The 23,656-nt window shown below is 38.7% G+C and overlaps 1 protein-coding gene and 1 long non-coding RNA gene across 3 annotated transcripts in view; one reads left to right on the top strand and one right to left on the bottom strand.

The window, feature by feature from the left end:
- Positions 1-16,309, bottom strand: part of LOC129777094 (uncharacterized) — a 34,036-nt gene extending 17,727 nt beyond the window's left edge. The window contains exon 1 of the long non-coding RNA XR_008743201.1: positions 16,128-16,309. This is a non-coding gene — a long non-coding RNA (uncharacterized LOC129777094). The remainder of the gene's footprint in view (positions 1-16,127) is intronic.
- Positions 1-23,656, top strand: part of LOC129777092 (myophilin) — a 66,350-nt gene that overhangs the window by 35,245 nt on the left and 7,449 nt on the right. The gene's annotated exons all lie outside the window — the stretch shown is intronic.

Raw genomic sequence — 23,656 nt, 5'->3', positions numbered from 1 at the left:
CTTGCCAACGAAACGAAAGTTTCCTGTTATCGAACGGAACTGTATCAATTGCGGACACAATTGTAGAGAATTAAAGCACGAAACAGTTGGAAAAAGAACCATATGATGCACTTCCATCATCATTAGCTGCATTATGGTTATCGAAAATGGAACGTTAAGCATCCAAGTTCGCGCGCCACAGCAGAGAGCCCCACGAGTCTCATGTTTTTATTCATCTCGCATCCCCAGGCAACTACACTACACACTTATACATAAATGATTCTGGCGTCACGACGAGTCGCAGCGAATCGAGATTTCGCTTTCAACGCTAAAAATGGAAAAGGCAAAAATTCAAATAAACCGCCAGCAGTCGTCGGGCTTCGCGAAGTTGCAACTAATCGGGGGAGATGGTAGAACTTACGAAAAGGGATCGCGCAGTCGGCATTGTTGTTCTTTGGCGCAATCCCACTCCCACACGCTGACATAATATGATTGAGGCAGCGATTCGCTGTCAAGCAAGGAATTCCAGACATCATTGCAGTTGTTGTTTGTCTGTTATGTGTTTTTTGTGAACTAGTTTTCCCGAGATTCGCGAAACGGTACAATTAGCAACAAATCTGCTAATAGATAGTAATATTTGCGTTTATGGTGATGGTTATCATGACATCGACCATGTGGTCTGGTCCTGTATAAACTTTCATTCTGCCAGGGCTCATCTATCGGATTCACTCAGGGCACTAGGAAGGCAATCTGACTTACCGATTCGAGACATCTTAGCTAGTCGCAACCTCAAACTTATGCTTTCTCTTTACCCATTTGTCAAAAGAAGTAATATCTCTGTTTGATTCCTTCCCACCTCATCAAACTACCTCACTCGTTCCATCCTAGTCCTAAACCCTAATCTAGTGTTAGATTACGTTATTACTAAATTGTTAGTTTTAATTATATAGAAAATAATTTAAACTTTAAGGTAAAGTTTGACTCTGTAAACTTTAGATAATAAGTAATTTAGTCTGATTAATAAACGTTTTTGGAAAAAAAAATCTGCTAATAGTAGCGCAAAACTTCCTCACTTTAGCTGGGCACGATTTTTTTTGAGCTATGTCGACCTCGAATTTTGTAGTAAATTTGAAGAAAAAAATTCAAATATGCGGGCCGATGAAATTTTATCTCTAGGTAATCAAAAAGCACAATAAATAGGATATTCTAGTCTAGCGAGGGCTTGGCTGGGTAAGGAAGTAAAAAAGTGCCCCCAAGCCAAATCAAACTAAAGCTCTATGGCAAATATTGTATAAGAAATTATGAATATTTTTTGAACCCCTATGTGCTTCACCATAGGATCTATGGTGAAAAACGTACTTTTCAATTCTTAGCACCCCAGCCTCAATAGCTTTGAGATAAAAATTTGAAAAAATACTGAAAGTGCATTACAAAATGTTATCAAAAATATTTTTCATCAAAAATTTTAGTACTAAAAAATCTTGAAATATTTAATTTTTTTTTGGGGATTTAGACATTCAGTACTGCTCTTATTCATATTTAAGTATGTTCCTACACTTTTTATAGATATGCATTATTTTTTCAGAATTGTGTGTTGCGTGGTGCAATGAAAATATATTCCTATATTTTGATTTTTTTTTAGAATTTTGAAACCTAGTATTGTTTTAATTTATATTCAAATATGTTCATATGTGTTTTTTTTTATATTCATGATTTTTTTTCAGAATATTTCGAGAACTGCGCGTTACGAAAATATCTGAAAATGTTTTAATATTTTTTTTTCCATTTCATTTTATTTAAATTATTCCAAAATCTATGATTGTATTGTATTTGTGAAAAGAGCCCCAAACATTCTCACTAGCGCTATGGAAAATATTGTATAGGGTACCAAATTAGAAAGTTAGATTTTTTTTTTAAATTCCTGTATGATTCATTAGAAGAGCTATGGTTAAAAACGTAGTTTTTCTTTTCCGCGCCATTCTCAATAGCTTGAAAAAAAAATCATGGAAAAAAAACTCAAAGTTCATCTAACTATGATGCACCACGACATATGGTCAAATAAAATTGCCATCGAAAATTCAACGAATTATCATCGAATTTATTCGAAATTAGATAATTCTACAAATAGAATAATATCATCGATATCATGAAAATAACAAATACAGACGGTGCAAATCAGAAAAAATAGTGTGTTCAATCCTCGATACATTATAATAAAAATCATAAATGTAAAAAACACCTACGAACGCATTTGAAAGCAGTACTGTGCCTCAAAACTTCATTTAAAAACTCCGAAATTTCGAATTGCCAAAAAATTGTACCTTCTTCACGTGTTTTAATGTTTCCGACTCCATCAGAATCATTGTCACCGCAATGCTTCCAGTATTAGAGACAATTTTGCAGCAATTGATGCAAACATGGCCCCTTCTTGCAGTGATCATCTCTCTTGATGTCTGATTTAAATAACACTGTTTTACAGTGGAATTGTCGTAGTCATATCCCTAAATAAGATGCATTAAAATTGTTAATTCATAACTTCAATTGCGATGTTTTTGCTCTGTCCGAAACTCGGCTTTCTTCGCGAGATGATCTCTCTTCCAACCATTTTAATATTATACGCTTGGGACGTGATGACCGATACGGAGGGGTGCTATTGGGGATCAATAAGTGCCACTCATTTTTTCGAATTGACCTTCCACCTATTGGAGGGATTGAAGCCGTTGCTTTTTTTTTATCCAAAATATAAATTTTTATTAAGGCTCATATGGCGTCAGCCTAACGGGGCCGGGAGTTCACTATTTTGACAATGTTTGCTTACAACTATGTTAGTAATATGTAACCGATTACTCGCGGTTGACTCGAGGTTAGTATTACAAGTGTTCTCATAATTGGTATGTCGCAGTCTTCGATGCTCTGTACGTGTGCCCGACACGGGATACTTCCTATTGGGATGCAGCTGACCATTAATCAGCAACGCCCCTCTAGTCTGTACCCCATATCTAGCGAGGTGCGTCTTTCTCGACTCGAGGAATCCAGGATAGAATGATCACTAACCGGCGCGATCATCAGCTCGTGTAGAGTTGTCATGAGCGGTACAACCTTTGGCTCTTGTTGAATCATCAGTGGACTGCACAACCTTTGGCCCGTGTATCTGTAAAGAGTGTGTGTATGTATTGCCGCGACTAAGTAAAAGTTTATAGATCGGATAGGAGGGATATGAAACAGGGACACAACGAAGGAAACATCATTAAACGTTGACATCGCCGTTTCTGAGGAACAGGTATAGATGAAGCAGAAGATCAGGATCACGGCTACCTAAGATATCCCGGACGGGGATATCCGATTGTCTGCCTTGTGCTCTCAGTGCTCTAGAGAGCTGAGAGCGAGCAGCATGGAACCGGATACACGACCAGACAACATGCTCGATGTTGTGGTAGCCATCGCCACAATCACAAAGATTGTTTGCTGCGAGCCCAATGCGATAGAGATGCGCGTTTAGGTTGTAGTGATTGGACATAAGCCGAGATATCACGCGAATGAAATCACGACCTACATTCAATCCCTTGAACCATGCACTCGTCGAGACCTTAGGGATAATCGTGTGTAACCAACGACCGAACTCATCACCACTCCACATGCGCTGCCAACTTACGAGCGTATACTGACGAGGAATGTGGAAAAATTCATTATAAGCAATTTGCCTTTCAAAAAGTGTGCCTTCAAAAGTGCCCACCTTAGCTAGCGAGTCCGCTTTCTCATTCCCCGGAATCGAGCAATGAGAGGGAACCCATGCTAAGGTAATCTTGAATAATTTTTCGACCAAAACACTCAATAGTTGTCTTATTCTTGTTAGGAAATAAGATGAGCGTTTATCAACTTTCATTGAGCGGATTGCCTCTATTGAGCTGAGACTGTCTGAAAAAATAAAATAGTGGTCGATGGGCAGTGTTTCAATGGTCCCTAATGCGTAATATATCGCACCCAGTTCAGCGACATACACGGAACAAGGATCTTTGAGTTTGAAAGAGGCACTGGAATTTTCATTGAAGATGCCGAAGCCAGTGGACCCGTTTATGAATGAACCGTCAGTAAAGAACATTTTATCAGATCTAACTTTCCCATATTCTGCCGAAAATATCGGCGGAATAGAATCGGAGCGTAGGTGATCTGGGATTCCATGGGTTTTTTGTCGCATGGACAGATCAAAAATGACAGAGGAATTGCAGAAGTATGGGAAGCAAACTTGGTTGGAGATGCCTGGTGAAGGGTGCACGTCGTGGGTAAGGTACTCATGGTATAAAGACATAAAACTTGACTGAGGAGTCAGTTGGAGTAGATTTTCGAAGTTATCAATCACCAATGGATTCATGATCTTGCAACGGATGAGAAATCTGTAGGATAATTCTGTGAACCGAAGAGTAAGCGGGGGTACTCCTGCCAAAACTTCGAGACTCTTCGTATGTGTCGAATGCAAACACCCCATGGCTATACGCAAGCAACGATATTGTATTCTCTCCAACTTGAGAATATGAATCCTGGCAGCTGATCGGAAGCAAAAACTGCCATATTCTAACACTGATAATATCGTTGTTTTGAACAACTGAATGAGGTCTCCTGGATGGGCACCCCACCATGTTCCGGTAATTGTTTGGAGAAAATTGATTCTTTGCTGGCATTTCTGTTTTAAATACGCAATGTGTCTTCCCCAGGTACACTTAGAATTAAAATATACACCCAGGTATTTGAAAAACATAGAGTGTAGGATCGTTTTGCCGGATAGGTGAAGCTGGAATTAGGCGGGTTCGTACTTCCTATAAAAAACGACCATTTCAGTTTTCACCGTAGAGAATTCGATACCCAGCTTGAGGGCCCACGTGAACAGATTGTTCAGGGTATCTTGCAACGACTTTTGCAGAGCGACGGGATTAGTACCCGTGATGGAAATAACTCCATCGTCTGCAAGTTGTCTCAGCGTGCAGTCTCTAGTTAGACAATCATCCATATCATTGACGTAAAAACTGTACAAGAGGGGGCTTAGGCAGGAGCCTTGTGGTAGGCCCATAAAACTAACGAGAAGATTTCGAGCTGCCATGAGAGAAAATCATGTGTTTTTCTGACAGTAAATTGTACAGGAAATTGTTAAGAATTGGTGAAAGTCCACGATTATGAAGCTTCTCTGAGAGAATTTCCATGGAAACTGAAAATGCCCCTTTGATATCGAGAAAAACGGAAGCCATTTGTTCTTTGCGAGCAAATGCGATTTGCATTTCAGAAGATAGCAGCGCGAGACAATAATTTGTGCCTTTACCTCGGCGGAAGCCAAACTGCGTATTTGACAGCAAATTGTTCGTTTCGACCCACTTGTCCAAACGAAGTAGAATCATTTTCTCTAACAATTTACGAATACAGGATAACATTGCAATCGGCCTATACGAGTTGTGATCGCAAGCCGGCTTGTTGGGTTTCCGTATGGCTATCACTCTCACTTGTCTCCAGTCATGCGGGACAATATTCAGCTCCAGAAACTTGTTGAACAAGTTCAGCAAACGCTGTTTTGCCAAGTCGGGAAGATTCTTCAACAAGTTGAATTTAATCTTGTCCGACCCCGGAGCTGAATTGTTACATGAGAGAAGGGCAATTGAGAATTCCACCATCGAAAAATTCTCATAATCGCTTTGAAGTGGAATGTCGCGTACGACGTTTTGTGCAGGAACAGTGTCGAGGCAAACCTTCCTTGCAAAGTTAAAAATCCAACGGTCAGAGTATTCCTCACTTTCGTTTGTATGGTTCCAGCCACGCATTTTCCTAGCCGTATTCCAAAGAGTGCTCATAGCGGTCTCCCTTGACAAACCATTGACGAGCTTCCGCCAATATCCACGCTTTTTTGCTTTAATCAAACCTTTTAGTTCGGCTTCTAGAGCTTGGTACTTCAGAAACCATTCCACTAATCCAGTTTTCCTGAATTTTTTGAAAGCGGATGATTTTTCAAGGTAGACCTTTGAACATTCCTTGTCCCACCAAAGTGATGGAGGACGACGTCGGAAAGTGGTAGCCGGTACACGTTTCTTTTGAGCTTGAAGTGCGCTTTCGTAAAACAAACTCGATATAAAGTTATACTCTTCGAGTGGAGGAAGTTCATGCATTGAAACAGTTGATTCAGATATTATTTCCGCAAATGTTCTCCAGTCAATATTCTTCGTGAGGTCATGCGAAATATTGACTGACTCACGAGAGCTTGATTCATTAGCGATCGATAAAATTATTGGTAGGTGATCACTACCGTGGGGATCTTGGATTACCTTCCACATGCAATCCAGGGATAACGAAGAAGAGCATAGAGATATGTCTAGCATGCTTGCCCGTGCAGGAGGATTGGCTATTCTGGTTGCTTCCCCAGTATTCAAAACTGTCAATTTGAAGTTGTCGCACAGATCATAAATCAAAGTGGCACGGTTGTCATCGTAGAGTGATCTCCATGCTGTTCCATGGGAGTTGAAATCACCTAAGATTAACCGCGGCTCCGGCATTGCCTCGATAGTATCAAAGAACTGATGGCGGCCTACCGTAGTTCTGGGAGGGATATATATCGAAGCAATGCAGAGGTCTTTGCCATTGATTTGTGTCTGGCAAGCAACAACTTCAATGCCTGTCATCGGTGGGAGAGTGACTCTATAGAAGGAGTGACATTTTTTAATCCCCAATAGAACGCCACCAAACGAGTCATTTCGATCGAGGCAAATAATGTTGAAATCGTGGAAATTCAGCTCATTGGCTGAAGAAAGCCATGTTTCACAGAGAGAAAATACATCACAGTTAGAGCTGTGAAATAAAAATTTAAACTGATCTAGTTTAGGAATGATGCTTCTGCAATTCCACTGTATTACAGTGGTCAAATCCTTGACCTCTTGCACTGAATCAGGCATCGAGGGAAATGAACGCTGCCAAAAAACCACATTTTTCTTTCAAAAATGTTCTCACAATCGGAAGCAAACATAATACTATGCTTGTAAGAGGGTCGTTTATATTTAATACATTTAAAATGTTGTCCACCAGGTCAGAAAGCGCAAGCAAGCCAGATTGTGGCTGTTGCCTCGACCGCGAAAAAGAAGCAGACGTGTTGGGTGCTGCTCCGGGAAGTGCTGAGGACCCCTGGTGCGTAGAAGAACCGCTTAAACCAGGAGGTACTTGCTTCGGTCTATTCTCAGCACGTTCGATTCGAGTTTTCATTCCAACTTGGGAAGTTTCGGTTTTCTTTCTGGGGAGTGATGGAAAAGAAGTAATTTTTCTTTTCCTGATGGCACCCTGCGATGTACCGGAACTTCCTGCATTGGGAGCGTCAGCAACAGGCTCGTCGTTCTCCAGAATGGAGTAGGGATTGTCCTGAGTCGTTGGAACGGGACTCTTAAGCATTTCTGCATAAGTCCGCTTGGAACGTTCTTTTAAGGAACGCTTGATTTTTTCCCCTCGTTGTATGTACACCGGGCATTGAGTAAGATCATGAGGAGTCCCGCCGCAATGAAGACACTTGCGCTCTTTCGGGCAAGGATTCTCATCATGGCTCTCTCCACAATCTGCGCAACGTTTTTTGTTGCAACAATAGGCGGCCGTGTGACCGAGTTGCATACATTTGTTGCATTTCATTACCCGGGGTACAAACAACCGAACAGGTAAACGAAGTGCACCTATTGCAACGTAGTTTGGAAGGGCGGAACCCTCAAATGTCACACGAAAAGAGTTTGTCCGATTGAGAACTCTTTTGTCATTTTTAAGTGACACAGATTTCAGTCGATCGCATGCAAGAATCTTCACACTTTTAAGTGAAGAGTTCTTGAAGCGACCGACACCATCGAGTATCTCTTTTCGAGTCAAACCCTTTTTCTTTTATTACACCGTCTATTTCAACGTTGCAACAGGGTACGTATACGCGATACTCGATCGCAAAGAGATCACATTTGCTTGTTTTGCAAACATCAGAGGCAAAGCCCTCTGTATTGTCAGCTTGTATTGGCCTCCGAAAGCTGCAGTTGGCCGCAAGCAACTTTTATGACATGTGCTCACTCCTTCCTGAGCCACGATTGATCTTGGGAGACTGCAATTCTCATGGAACTGCCTAGGGGGAACCGTACGACGACAATCGTTCATTGTTGATACGTTGACCTTTGTAACAGCTTCAATATGACCGTTTTGAACACTGGGGAAACAACACGTGTACCTAAACCTCTTGCTAACCCAAGTGCTCTTGACCTCTCGCTTTGCTCGAATTCACGATTGTTAGATTGCAAGTGGAATGTATTTCAGGATCCCAACGGTAGTGATCACTTGCCAATCAAAATTCCCATCACCACTGGGTCGAATACTTCTGAATCTATAAACATGGCATATGACCTCACAAGACACATTGACTGGAAAAAATATGCGGACGCGATTGCTCTAGCCATCAATTCCAGAGACGGTTTACCTCCATTGTAGGAGTATAACTTCCTTTCTCGTTTGATCTATGATAAAGTGGCCAGATGGTCAGAGGTTTAACGCGGGACACAAAAACAAAACGTTATGTATATACGTTACGTGAACATAAACCATAGTTTAGCGAGTCTAAACTGATACGTATTATTTCTTTCTGATCATCGGCACTTAGTTGTGATTTTTCGGTGGTTTAGATTTTGTTTACGCCCGAAAATCACTCGCTCAATCAGAGCGTTTATTAAGTGTACAACAAAAATGATTCAAGGCTGTTGATTCGCAGCAGCAGCACTGTCAAGCAACTTGATGATTTTTCCATACTGCAAGCTCCATCCCACAGCGAAGGAGTTGGACATCCTGAGGCACTTTGTGTCCGCCAGATATAGCCGATCTGGTATTTACAATATCATCTCTTTGCCGCTCCTTAAGCCGGGAGATCGAAGCAACCAGCCAAACGGTGGAGAAGAATCTGGCCAAAATGGACATTTTATGCGGAAGCGTCAGACGATACCGGCCGTATCTGAGCAGCAGGCAATCGCCCAGAAGAAGTAGCTTGAGGTTACTGGTAAAACACTTCTTTCCGGCGAAAGAAGTGAAAAACTTCTTTTTGTACTCATAATGAAAGACGAGACGTACTTGATGCTAGTATTCAACGAATGGCAGGGGACCGTACTTTACGTTCCCCAGGTAAGCGATGCGATTGCGATTGTGCTCCCGTGGCCGAGTGGTTAGCGTCATAACTAACATGCCGGGTGTTCGGGTTCGATTCCCGTTCTGGTCGGGGGAATTTTTCGTCAAAGAAATTTCCTCCGACTTGCACTGTGATCACGCGTATTCTAGAGGTTGCCACTCAGAATGCATTCAAGGCGTGTTATTTGGCATAGAAATCTCAACTAAGTACTAATAAAAAATGACGCAAGTAATACTACGTTGAGACGGCGAAGTTCCTCTAGGAACGTTAGTGCCATTGAAGAAGAAGAAGAAGAAGAAGAAGAAGAAGGTAAGCGATGACGTCGAATATATCATTCACATCAAGTTCTCGAAGAAGGTCCTTCTCTGACAGACATGAAGGGATCACTGGAGGATGGATCGGCTGGAGATAAACATTATCGCGAAGACCACCGACCTTCCCAACATTCCCCAGCGCCCGATAGAAAACTTTTGGGCGAATGGCCAAAATAGAGAGACAGACGACTCCCGAAGCCACGAAAAAGTAAAATAACACGCAGATATACATCTTTTCAACGGTCATGGTTCAGGTTCCGGCCAACTTCCGTAAGACCGCCCAGCGCTTCATTTACGATACTTAATCAAACAACTCTGCCTCTTCCTGTCGAGTATACACTAGTTCTTCCGGCTTATTTAAAACGTTAAGCCCTGACCGAGCTAGGGGACCAAAGATGAGCTTTTCGTCTGACTCACGTTGATCCCTGCGCTCAAACGAAACTCATCCCAGGTTCCACTATTCGCCGAAGGCCTTCCAATCCATGGTGGGATAGTCAGTGTTCCAAGCTTTATGTAGAAAAATCGAATGCATTTGAAGCATTTATGAAACGTGGAACCCCTGAAAATTTTCAAACGTATTTAGCCCTTGAGAATCAGTTCAAAAATAAATGATTGTCTTGCGTTGCTTTCTTCAGAAATTCAAATGGCTTACGCCGAAAGAAAACAAATGGTTTCAGTATTCTTGGACATAAAGGGGACCTTTGATTCTGTTTCAATAGAGGTTTTGTCAGACAAATAACAGTCTCGGGGTCTGCCGCCTCTATTGAATAAAATGTTATATAACTTGCTTCGTGAGAAACATTTGATTTTTTCTCACGGAGATTCGGCAGTGAGTCGGGTCTTTTACATGGGCCTCCCTCAGGGCTCCTGTTTAAGCTACAATTTTGTGTAAGGCAATTGTCAATGTCGCTTACATAGAAGTTGTACAAAACTTCTATGTAAGCGACATTGACAATTGCCTTACACAAAATTGTAGCTTAAGACAACTTGCAGATGATGGAGTGGTGTCTGTCGTAGGATCAAAAGAATCCGACCTGCAAGAAACCAAAATACAAAATACTTTGAACACTTTTTCAACCTGGGCCATAGGGCTAGGGATTGAATTCTCCACGGAGAAAACAGAGATGGTGTTTTTTTCTAAGAAGCATAGACCAGCAAAACCAAAGCTTCAACTTATGGGTAAACCGATCACTCATGCTATGTCATTCAAGTATCTTGAGGTCAGGTTCGACTCCAAATGTATTTACGGGTCCCATATTAGGTATCTGAGTAAAAAATGCCATCAAAGAATAAACTTTCTCAGTACAATTACCGATACCTGGTGGGGAGCCTATCTCGAACATCTTATAATGTTGTATCGAACAACTATTCTCTCAGTGATGGAGTATGGCAGTTTCTGTTTTCAATCAGCTGCCAAAACAAACCTCATTAATCTCGAGCGAATTCAGTATCTTTGTCTCCGTATTGTCTCCGTATCGGCTTTCTACTTCATTAACATTAGAATTAATGAAAAATGTTTATATATACTTGTAACAGTACAGATAGGAGTTTGGCTTCTTTAAACTTATGAAACTGAGCCTGTAAAAATAAACGATTTGATTTAAAAACAAACGGTTAGAACTGTTTAATAATGCCGATCTCATATCTACTTCTTCTTGAATGGCATTAACGTTCCCTGTGGAACTTTTGTCGTCTCAACGTATGCATTAACTAGCGTCATTTATTAATACTTAGTTGAGATTTCTTTAGCCCAATAACACGCCTTGAATGTATTCCGAGGGGCAAGCTCTAGAATACGCGTGACCACAGTTCCAGTCGAAGGAAATTTCATTGACGAAAAATCCCCCGGCCAGAACGGGAATCGAACCCGAACACCCGCCATGATAATGTGAGACCCTAACCACTCGGCCATGGGTGCACTTAACTCATATCTAATATCTACACACCTGGTATATTAAGTTCATTGAATAGTGATCAAGAAGAGGTAGTCAACTCTTGAATATATGGAATATATAATATCATCTTCGTTGTCAATCTACGAGATAAGACTTCGGCTAGCGCCGGTCTGATTACTAGTGGTTAATGTTTTTGAAATAGAATTCGCTTCAACCTTGTATTGGCTGATCCTCGCATCCTCATGACGCCGATCCATTGCTACTGCACGAACTTTTATGGCAATTCGAACTGGCAGTATGTCTCTGTAACGCGCCAATCGCGATTGATGAAGTCACTCCGATCAAAAATGGCGGTGGTTTCGGTCATCGTGAGCATACTCGAATCAGGTGTCGCTAACCCGAGGCTAATTGATGCCTGACGGCAATGATGCTACGGTAAAACAAAATTGTCCGATTTATCACAAATAACATATGTGAGTTGTGTAAAGGAGAAAGTGTGCATCTGTAAAATGATAAATCTTGTTGGGGCATAAAACAAAGTAGCAAAGTCGTCGTCGGTAGTGCACTTAAAACACAAACGCATGCAGCACCGAAGCCAGATTAGGTTCTGGAATTCAATTTCACACCCGTCACGGCCTACAGCTTTGGTAAACTATGCGCACCGAGCCGATGTTGTGCTTCTGTGGGGCTCAATGGTTTACTCTTTATTTAGACGTTAATTAATTATCTAATTAATGTGTCATTTGAATACTGGCAGCGTGGCTGCGCCATCGTCGTGTGGTCGCATACTTGTCAAGCCAGTTCAGCCTGATTGCTCATCATTCTTGGGACAGTATTTGTTTGGGTAGTTTATCGTCGATACAAACAGCAAACTTCGCAAACACAGATCGTCGTCATCGAGAGCAGCATCTCTTATTTCAAGCAAATAATCGTCGGAAAGGGAGAAATCATCCGCGCCTGCAGTGAAATGCAAATAGCGCCACTGTTGCCCCATCTCACCAGCACTCGTTTGGTCTCGGAGTGCATTATGGAATCCGTTGGAATTCTGTCATTGTACGAGCACAGAGATGCAGCTGGCCCCATTCGGCGCGACCGCAGATAGTAGGATGAAGAGGCAGGGAACATTTTTGTATGTGCGTTATAAGGCTACCCAGACTCTCAACGGTCAGTTGACGCCATTCAGAGCTAACTAACACCATGAAAAACCATCAGAATTATACTCCTCCATAGCAAAAACCGGTTTTCAGTGGTAGTCTGTCACCAGGTCATTCGAGTAGTGAAATGCCTAGCGACCGGGCAGTAATGTGGCAGGATTTTTGTTATGTCTGCCCTAGAATTACTATTGAGAGGCGCTAGCTGCTTTTTCCCTTCAAAATATAGAAGTTTACAAGTACTAGAGCATGGGTGGTCAACCTGCTGTTTCAGAAAATGAATGGCGATCTACGGTGTTTAAGTTGTCATGAACAAGGAGTTTTAAAAAATGCTTAAAGTAAGTCTGATTAAAATAAGGTATTCGACAAAGTTCTGGGAAAATCAAATACAGTAGTCGTTCGGTAACAGTTTTTTTAAACTGTTCTTTAACCGGTATAAGTGGAAGCCTTTTGTATATCCAATTTCACGATGTTTAACGCTGCGAAAATGCACTTAGAAACGCTTGACGCTGTACAGGCAACTGTCTTTATACCCGAACTGTAACATTCACAAGCACACGAGTTATTTTTCAGTGCCAATCAAACATTTCATTGAAGTCCCCCTCAGTGGGTTGCCTTTCCAGTCCAGTCAGCGAACGAGTACTGCAACTTTTTTCGAAATAAAAATATATCAAATTGCTTAAACACTTGCTCGTTTTTTTCCAACACCATTAATCAGGCTGATGGATTTCGAGATACGAATGTTTGTAAGAAAAATCAATGATTGAGCTTTATATAAAACTAGCTGACCCGGCAAACTTCGTCTCGCCCCAAATTTTTTTTCGTTATCACATCCACGTTTTCTTATTAACGCACGTTAATCAACAAACTGTTCATTGATTGATCTTTTAATCTACCTTTTAAAATTACCTTTTACTAAAAATTTCTAGTACTTCTACTAAACCTCGTTATTATAAAATCAGATTTTTTTTTCAGACACAATTCTCGTTTCAACCACTTGCAAATAACATGTTTCTCCGTTGCATGGAATAAATGTTTGATGCAGAAAATATGATAGAATAAAGACAGACCTAAATCGGACAATTCCTTTCTCGAATTTTGATCTGATCAACACATTGGGCAATCCAATCAAATTTCAATTTTGATTTTGTTATTAATGATTGTATTTGTTTTTTATACTTTTCTTGGTCTCAGGACCAAAGGCGCTATATTATTTTTTTTTTTTGGAAAGCTGAGAATTTTTCACATAGCATATCTCGAAACCAGGGAGGCGTTTTTTTCGTTTTTGAGTTATTTTTCAAAGATAATGGTCCGAAAAATCATTTTTTTCCCATTTTTTTCCACTACAAAAAATCATAACTTTTGATCTACTGGACCGATTCAGATGATCGACATATCAAATTAGTCAGCCAATAAGCTAGTCTTGTTTAAAATTACACTCTGAATAGAAATGGATTCTGTTTTCATTATTATTGATTATATCTGTTTTCTATAGCTTACATCAAATTTATTTAATTTTCAAATTTAACATGTTTTTTTTTGTTGGTTCAGTTTTCTTGATTAGTTCTTGAATTATGCAGAAATGTATGCTTCATTTGTATGGCAGTCCACTCCTCCCTCAGAGAGAGGGGCGGAGTGTCTATTCACCATAGAAACGTTTCGTATCCCCTAGAACCTTCGCATGGCAAATTTGGCTCCATTTGCCTGATTAATTTTCGAATTATGCAGAAATTTGTCTTTCATTTGTATGGCAGCTCCCCCTTAAAGAGGGGAGTGGAGTGTCTAACCACCGTAAAAACATTTATTGTACCCTAAAACATCCACATGCTAAATTTGGTTTCATTTGCTTGATAAATTCTCGAGTTATGTAGAAATTTGTGTTTCATTTTCATGGCCCTTAGAGAGCGGGGAGGGGTCTCAAACTATCACGAAAACCTTCCCCGGCTCCAAAAACCCCTACATACCAATGTTGATGTTGATCGGTTCAGTAGTTTCCGAGTCCATAAGAATCAGACAGACAGAGAGACAGACAAACAAACAGAAATCCATTTATATATATGTTTTATATATATGTATATATATATATATATATATATATATATATATATATATATACCAGACCTTTTTTGGATTATAACACTTCCAAATATTGTGAACGTTTTGCTTGCAAACCATTTTTATCAGATTTACATAGCTAAACCAGATGATTAACGCATTTCGATGACCCGAATTCTGGTCATGAGTTGTCCAACTCACTAATATTGTTTTGTCCACATGATTTCTATGGCATCCCCTGCAGTTTGTTTGTTGTGTCCTTCGCGCAAAGCAGAAATAAAGTTTCTCTGTGTTGAGTGTGTTGAGGTATACACTTTAAAAATGCCCAAAAAAACGCAATATTCTGAAAAAAGCCTAAATTATGAATCGATCAATATGATGACAGTAAACTGAAGCAATACGAAATGTAACATCTACTTGAAAAATTGATTTTTTTCATTCAAAAATGGTGATTCCTAAAACTGGACAAACCATGATCATTTTTTGGACAAACCATGATCAGAGGTGGACGAACCATGATCATATTTTCTTTTTGAGAAAAATCGTTAAAAAACACAAAAAATTGAATAATTTCAACGCCTTATGGTACTATTAGCAACTAGAGACTTGCGGCTTTTCAACAAACCCAAACTCGTATTGATTATATGTGATTTTCATGAAGAAAAATCGATTTGCATTTACTAGTTGCGTGAAAAAACCCTAAATCGGACAAACCAAGATCATTTACACTACTTTGCTTATTTCATGCTCTTGTTATAAAAAAGTATTTTTGGTCAAATCTATATCGAGGTAAAATCGATTTCACACGTCCGTATCCTAACTTGGAATACCGAATTAATAATTCGGTTCTCTTTTGACATCGAACGTGCGCCTCATGTCACACTCAGATTGATCAATTAATGCATTAGCAGCTTTGAGGCTATGAATCAGCATCCCCTCCGCAATCGGAATCGGCGCGCACCAAAAGGATCCATGTTTGGCAGGAAATCTACGCGTGCGAATCCCTCCATTCGTCGTCGTGACACTCGTGTCCGCCAAATGATTGAAGGCCAAGCTCCGCTTTCGGTGCGACCAAAACCACTCAAAACCATTGGGTCGCCATTGTCGCTTTTCCCCCTGCACATATGTATTACATCGTTCGAGCGGACCCAAATCCCACCGGGAGGAGGAGAGCATCGTGAGTCTCGTAAGTATCGCGCAAACAGGTTTGCAGTAGTGCGTACACACACAACAAGCGCAAGCGATCTGCGCGAAACCGCGGTATGAAAAGAAAACTCTCAATGGAATCGAATCTGTTCAGAGGTGAACAGGTTGGGTAACGTTTAAAACCAAATATGGAAGAGTCACTGTTGAATTGAAATTAATAAATGGGAGAAAAAAGCGTATAAATGCGCATACGTTGCTACCTGGATCCCCTCTTCACTCCATTCGAGGACACGTGTGCGAATAAACGAACGATGCCAACTGGACCGAAGAGGTCTCCTCTCTCCTTGACTCGTGGATGCGCACAAGAACACAAACAAATAATTAAATCCATATTTGATGATCAACGTTTCCCGTCTTTTTGATAATATCTTACCCTTCTGCCAAGATGCTAGACCTTGGTTTTCTTTTTCGTTCCAAACCACAAGATTGTTGGTGATATATTCCTAATTGACTGGAACGCACTCTGTGCCCAAAAAATATTTCGTTAAAGATTCGATGGATTCAGTCTCTCATCATCCAACATTCGTGGAGTTGAACAACTCGTCTACTGATCAATCTAAGCTCACATAGTAATAACTGTTCATTGCTCGGCGAACATGATAATGAAGATTGATGTTGAGATTAATAAATATTCGATACATCATCATCTGTCAGTAGAACTCAGTAGAATAGCTTTACATGTGTATAATGTTTACGCTTTGGATCGTTAAGTGCAATAAAGGTTAATTTCCCTATACATTCACGAAGGACTTAGCGATTAGTGCTGTTCATTGCGGGAGAAAATGTACGCCAAAAATTACGTTCACGATTACATAGTTTAATGCTTATTGATTTTATTCTTCAAAGTGTCCAAGGTCCTAATGTCGACAAATATGACATTGTCTATAGAAGAGCCCAACTTTCTGGATTGTTATGTTCGGATCGAATTCAAACCGAATTCTAGCCATCGAATACTCAAAAAATCTGAGATAATATTCACCAGTAATCGTTTGTCCAGGAGACTAAGTAGGTCCTAAACTAGTCGTCGCGTGTTAACAATACCCCACAACAACAGCTGCGTTCAAGTCAGTTACACTATGAGTAAAAGAGCATGCAGGGAAGAAAACTCCTTCTAAAAATGGGCAATCGAGCCAGTGAGATAAGGTCAATCGCAACTGTTACAACTCAACTCAGGCGCGGTAAGGAAACCACCTTCGCGGCAGTATACAACGAGAATAAAATGAATAAATATGACGGCGTCGTATATATGTTGTATAAGTCTGTAATAAAGTTGTCATTGTCATATGAGGAAATCGAGGCTGATTGCCATTGATGGATGATGCATTTGAAACAGTGTGCAGCGAACAGCGACTGCGTTTTCTGTTTTAATTCCACAAAATATTAAATGTTCCTCGGTGGAAGAATTCCGAATTCGTCAATTGGTATGTAGCATGTATCCGGGCAGTTCGACAGCGACGGTTATAAAAAAATCTTCTTTTAGTTGAGTGTTTCGAAAATGTCGTTATGAGGTCGTATTCGGCTCAATACAGTTAATAAACAATATTTTCCAATTGATAAGAAACAAACATACGATTGGTGCATCGATTTCACGCAGCAGAAATGTGATTTGACCTGCTTATTCAAGCAATTTCACACTTGTAGACTGTTTAAAGCAGGGTTTCTCAAAGTGGTCGATACCCCTTGGGGTCTTGATACTGTATAAGTTGTATTACGTGAAGCAACTTGTTAGTAGAACAAATGAAGTCATAATCAAATTCAAGTCCAAACAAACATAACAAGCTTGCATTTAGGTTGCAAGTTTAGCTGCGTTCTGAAATTCGTTGGAGCTTGAATGATAATACACTCATCAGCTAATTTGCTAATTTACATACTTTTCTGAAGATCGGAATAAGTTTCCCGATCACAGATTTCAAAACCACTATAGTGGCTTTCTGTGAAGCAGAGGAATTATTACTTGACAATGGTGTTCATTTTCAAAATTTTAAACGATATGCTGCCTCGATATTTGTGTGATCGAATTGAAAGAGGAAGTGATGTTCATAGATACAATTCAAGAAACGCGAATGATGCAAGAACGCCCAACTTTATGTTTAGTAGGTCGCAGAACTCGTTGTTATATAAAGGTATAAATTTCTTCAATTCGATGCCCAGAGAAATTTAACGTGTGGCAACAATGGCAGAGTTTAAGAAAATGTGTATTTCACACGTAAAATCTGTTTTTTGAACAGGTTTTATAATTTTTTCCTAAATTATTCATTTATGTTTCCAATTGATTAAAATTAATAAAATTTATTTACAGGTTAAACTACCATGTTCGCACTGATGATGATGATTTTTTTTGTTGTTGTTTTGTTAATGTATATTGTAAAAAAATATAATAAGCGTTGTCTACGAAAGTTTGAGCCTCGCACGCGTTTGGTGGGCCCGGACTATGTTAAGGGAATACTGGTAGAACATTGATACATAATGAAATTTTTATGTGGGGTCTGAAGTGCAAACTGGAATGGGGATAGCTCATTCAGAATTGTCATAGACTATCTTTTTATAGGATGGTTATATCGAGTATTTCTGAATGTGGCAGATCTCTATCATGTTCTAAGTAGACACTTTTAGATATTGGGTTCGATTCCCAATCTGTCAAGGATCTTCCCGGGTTGGAAATTTCCTTGACATGCCTTAAAAAACTTTGGGTCTGAAGTTGGGATTCTCATTATGATAATGTCGATACGGATAGGACCATTGTTTTTCTTTTAAAGTTTTTGCCTATTTATAATGTTCGATTAATAGAAATTCATGCCTGCAACAGAGTCAGTTCGCTTTCATTTTTGTTTTACAGTACTGATATTTTAATTTGGTTAAACATAAATATTATCTATTAAATAAATCGGCCAGTTCAGACCGTTGTAGAGGTGTGAGGTGGGTCATCATCATCATCATTTTATTTATTTATCTACCAATAAACCTAGGGAAATCGGCATTGCGAAATAGATGCAAGATGCGTGGTACTTTTGAGCCCACATGCATCTTCACACTTCGGAATATGTGCAGACTTCAAAAGCGGTATGAACACAATGCTTTGGCTCGGTTATTCGAAGATATCCTCTGATGTCTTCAGCTCACTGAACTGCTACGTATACCGTTTGGCAAAATGTTGAAAACAATTTGCTGCGATAACGTCGATAACAATATGCGTTCAACTTACATGTCAAAAGTAAAACTGAGTGCCTAAAGCTCAATCATACAAGCAAGTTTGCGGTTCAAGAAGTACGTACACTTGGGAGATGCAATAAATTCAGAGGGAAATGTAAAATACATTGATCGTTTAGCCATTCTGGCGTTTACCTATTTAGGAAGTCCACGAGAAATGAATGAAATGAACAAGGTATCATGCCATACGACTTGCAACGAAGAAAGTAATCTATCACAATGCATGAATTGACCTAAATTGAGATTTATTAGCATTAGAATTCGGGATTTTCTTCATTCAATCACTGGTTTAATCAATATCAATACACTCAAATGATTACTAAGACAACGGTAGTCCTACGCCAACCTTACGATTGATATAACCCACCCATAGTTTTTTAAGTAGTATTACGTCTTTTGGGAACATATTTTTATCTTTACTTTGCGATTTTAAAGTTAGTTTCAAATATTAATTACATATTTTAGTATTATGTAAGTAATTTGTATTAAAAAATTTTAATTACACTTGATAATTACTGAAAATCATGTATACATTTATTTTGTTGAATTTTAATAAGAAAATAATGTCAAGTTTTCTCATTTCATCAACCGCAAAGATTTCAAATTGGTATGTATTATATAAGAATAACAAAAAAGCTAGAGATTGTTTTAAAAAAAAATTGACTAAAGTGGTCTATGGTATAACTTTATTCTGGAAAATGGGGTCTATTGCCCAAAACAGTTTGAGAACCCCTGGTTTAAAGGTTGAACACGTAAAAATCCAGACACAAAAAAAATTGCTGGAGTTCCGTGTTTCATTCTCCGTAGTTCAATTAGATTTGTTTCAGTTCTCCTTTTTACTATAAGCCAACTTTTCTTTGTACACTGTCCATCATCTTTTGCACGAATTCTGTTTCTACTTGTTTGGGTGCCAATTCCATTTCCGCTTTTCAGTCCACAACTGCAGATTACTTGTGTTTTCGAGAATTCCGACTTTATTGATCTTATTTTCTTCAGATCAACGGAGACCAAAAATTTGATCGAAAACTGCCAGACAATAAGTTTCGTCGTTGATAACCACGCAACCCTATTTTGTTATCAAATTTCGTGCAGTTTCCTTCGGCGCTCTTTCACCACCGAATGGGTGGCATTGAACTTTTTCTCAATGTTTTGCGAATATGTCCTATCTAAAATATTATGTTTCATATATTCAAAACTAGTACTACCCTAGTTGAAACGGAAAGAAATAAAGCTCACATTTTATAAACATTCAAATTTATTCAAATAAATGTTTCACGTCCAATTTTCATTTCGGATCTCACTCTGGATAACGAAATTATTCAATAAAGTTGAAGTAATTTAGATCTGGAAACTTCTGACCCATATCGATACATAGTTAAATTTGTACTTAATGAACATTTCACAAACGCAAACAATGACACCGATCGATGATTGAGACATTTCAGGAAATATGTTTATCGATTCGTGTTTCGTTTTTTTTAAATAAAAATGAACTTGTGATAAAGCAATGAACGGATTATTTTGTATTACAGTTCACAACAATTTCCCTTATGAAATACGCATGCCTTCAACCTTTTAGGGCCAAATGGAGAGACCACTTGGTATTATTAAAGCATTTTTGAAGTTTTAGCATAACTTTGAACATGTTTCAAGAACAAAATTCAGAGGAATTTTCATTTAAAGACAAAGTAAGTCAAACATAGAAAACTAAACACTGATTCTAGAGATGAAACAGATATCCGTCCTATCCGGCCGGATAGCGGATATTGGAAAAAATCAACAATTTCTCATTAACACGACATATATTATAACAAAATAGCTCCTCAGCTAGCTAGCAAAGCATAGCAAAATCATTTATCCATAATTAAAAATAAGGTTTGATTACTGAAATGCCATATTTTTTCAAAACTGAATTGATATTTACCCGTAACACTAATTAATGAACAGTACACAAAATTACCGAGTGGTAAATTATGATGAATAAAATTGTTGTTGTAAGTTGCTGATGACAACCAATTACGCTTTGCTTCGTACATCAGACCAAATTCAGAGAACAGTTTTCGTTGTAATACTACTGCAAGGAACTGAAAGATCAACTAAAGTAATCCTTGCTCTCGATTGAATGCTTAGATTTCAATGACTTCCAAATGTAAGGATAGTGAATGCGATCGATTCTAAATGTTTTCAGATTTCGCCGATTTCGTTAGCAACGGGATTTTTTTTCCTGAATGCGACACTATTTTCATTTGTCACTTCGTTAAAACAATCTCAAAAGGAGTGTCGCGTGTTTCGTATATAAGGTTTGATTCAATTTAGTCTCTTTTGTTTCATTTACAGATCTTAAAGACGACGATAAGCTGTTATTCTCAGAAGATTCGTAGCAAGATATTATATATACATTGCCAGCAAGATTGTTTACGTTTCAAGAACTCCTAATTTGTCTGACTTATTCCTCAGGTCTAAAGTGGCGGTAATAAAGTAATTCTGATCTTTTCCTAAGTAGTTGAATCCTTACCAGAAAAAATCCATGTTGAAGATTCCTTGCAGACAACTTGATACTCTATCAAAGGATATCCATTCGAAACGGAAAATTTATTCATAGTTCATAATTTTTCTGTAAAAATGTGTCCATTTCTTCTGAAATGTTATCCTTTATTTGCTTCATGCAAACATGCAATGTCTTCCAGTTTCGTATTCGCAAATCGTATTCGGATATCCGGCTATCCGGCCTTGAGGCTTGTCGGATATCCGGTATGCGGTATCCGACCAAGCTTTACATCACTAATGATAACAATTTCACTTCAATTTTTCATACCTTTTTTCTACTTAAAACTGATCATGTTTGTGTACGAAAATTATCTTAAATGGGCCCAAGAAAGGTTTATAAATACTGCTTGGTGATAGAAATTTAGTTTTTGCGCATTTTTGAGTAAATATGAACAGTTTTGCATCAATAAAAAAGTTTTTTTTTTGCTTCGATATAACGTAACTCGATATAACGCAACGAGACAAAAATTAAGTTGCCTTATATCGAGGTATAACTGTATTGCTATATATTTTTAGGCGTTATTTGTATTTAACCAAAGAAAAAGGTATTTATTTATTTATTTTGGCTTAACGTCTTTAAAACATGACCTTCTCCAATGATTTCGGTTTGTAGCTATTCCTCTCCAATTCTGCGGGCACCCTATGCTCACCATGTCCTGTTTTACCTGCCCGACGTATCCTTCCAGTTTTGATCACTTTCTGGATACTGTGAAAAAAGAAAAAGCTATAGTTGGATGAAAAAACTCCAGAAAATAATTTCTCTTCAACTTCATCCAGTTTTAAAAGCCATTTAATTCAGCCTGCTCAAAACAACATTATTGATTCTAGGTCTGTGAGACCATATGCGCGAGTATATGAAGGTTTAATTTTCGAGTCAAGGTTCTAGATTAGCATCACTAAAATGGCTATAACTCGGCAAATAATGGTAATCAAAAAAAAAAACTTCCAATGGTATATTCTTGAATGTAGACATTTTCAGAAATATGAAACAGAAAATATAAATCGATTTTTTCCAAATTTCTAGATTAGAATCACTCTTAAACGAGTAGTTCCCTCTGCGTGTAGCGAAATACAAACTTCAAAATGCCACAGTTTGGTCGGAAGTATTCTGAATAGGTTGTTCAAACTGATTGAAAACTAAGGATGTGCTACGAATAATAAACATGTTGTAATTCATACAAAATTGATGCTAATATTGTAAAGGAGTGATAGTTTTATGAATTTGAATAGCAACAACAGCGGCTACACGGTTTGTGGGCTAAAGAATTTGAACATGTTTGGACAAAGTTATCTATTGCTGGCGAAGTACACATATTTGCTACCGTGTATTTCCCACCCGAACATGCAAATAAAAAGTCGTATGAATTATTTTTTCAAACGGCAAATCGAATTACAGAAAAACTAGAACCAGAAGTGAAATTGCATATAGATATCGCCATAGATAGGCGACTTCAATCAAAATGAAGTAGACTTCATTCCCGATAACGATAATGAATGCATTTTACTTCCAGTCGTCGGGGAAAATGAAACCCTTCATTATATATTTGACGCAACTGCACATCTCGGTCTTAACCCATTAGTGCCCAGCGTATGAAATTTAAAACGCAAAAATGCCCGTTTTTGAAAATTGTTTTTGAATAAACTAAAGTGTTAAGCGCATTTTAAATGATACCACATGACAATTTAAAAGTGTTTTTTGTGTCAGTGTCATTTTATCTGTCATTTTTATTGTTTTGTTGTGTATTGAAGCTTGCAAAGTTCGAGTTTAATGGAGTCGCAAAAGTGAACATAAATTTATCAAAGTTTTACCTCTTAAAGGATGCTAAATTACTCAAATCTGTGACACAACACTACTAGACGAGTGTAAAAAATGATATCTAGCAAAAAATCAGAAGAAACTTATGAAACCGCGATAAATCTATGTTTACTTTTGAGCGTATGAAATTTCATACGCTGTGCAACTATATACAGTCAAACCTCCTATAACGCGGTACTCTCTGAGCGCGGTTTCCATATAACGCGGAGACGAAATTGCGACAGCCCTCCTATAACGCGGCCCCTCTTAGAGCGCGGTTTCCGTTTAACAACGTACCATCAAATAACTTTGTTCGATAGAAGCTGGCGAATTCGAACGAAGCAAGGGAGAAG

Source organism: Toxorhynchites rutilus, chromosome 3 (assembly GCF_029784135.1).
Source record: "Toxorhynchites rutilus septentrionalis strain SRP chromosome 3, ASM2978413v1, whole genome shotgun sequence".
In the NCBI taxonomy this organism is placed as follows: domain Eukaryota; kingdom Metazoa; phylum Arthropoda; class Insecta; order Diptera; family Culicidae; genus Toxorhynchites; species Toxorhynchites rutilus.
The sequence above is the reverse complement of the archived record's forward strand: the minus strand, read 5'-3'. Positions and strand labels throughout refer to the sequence as shown.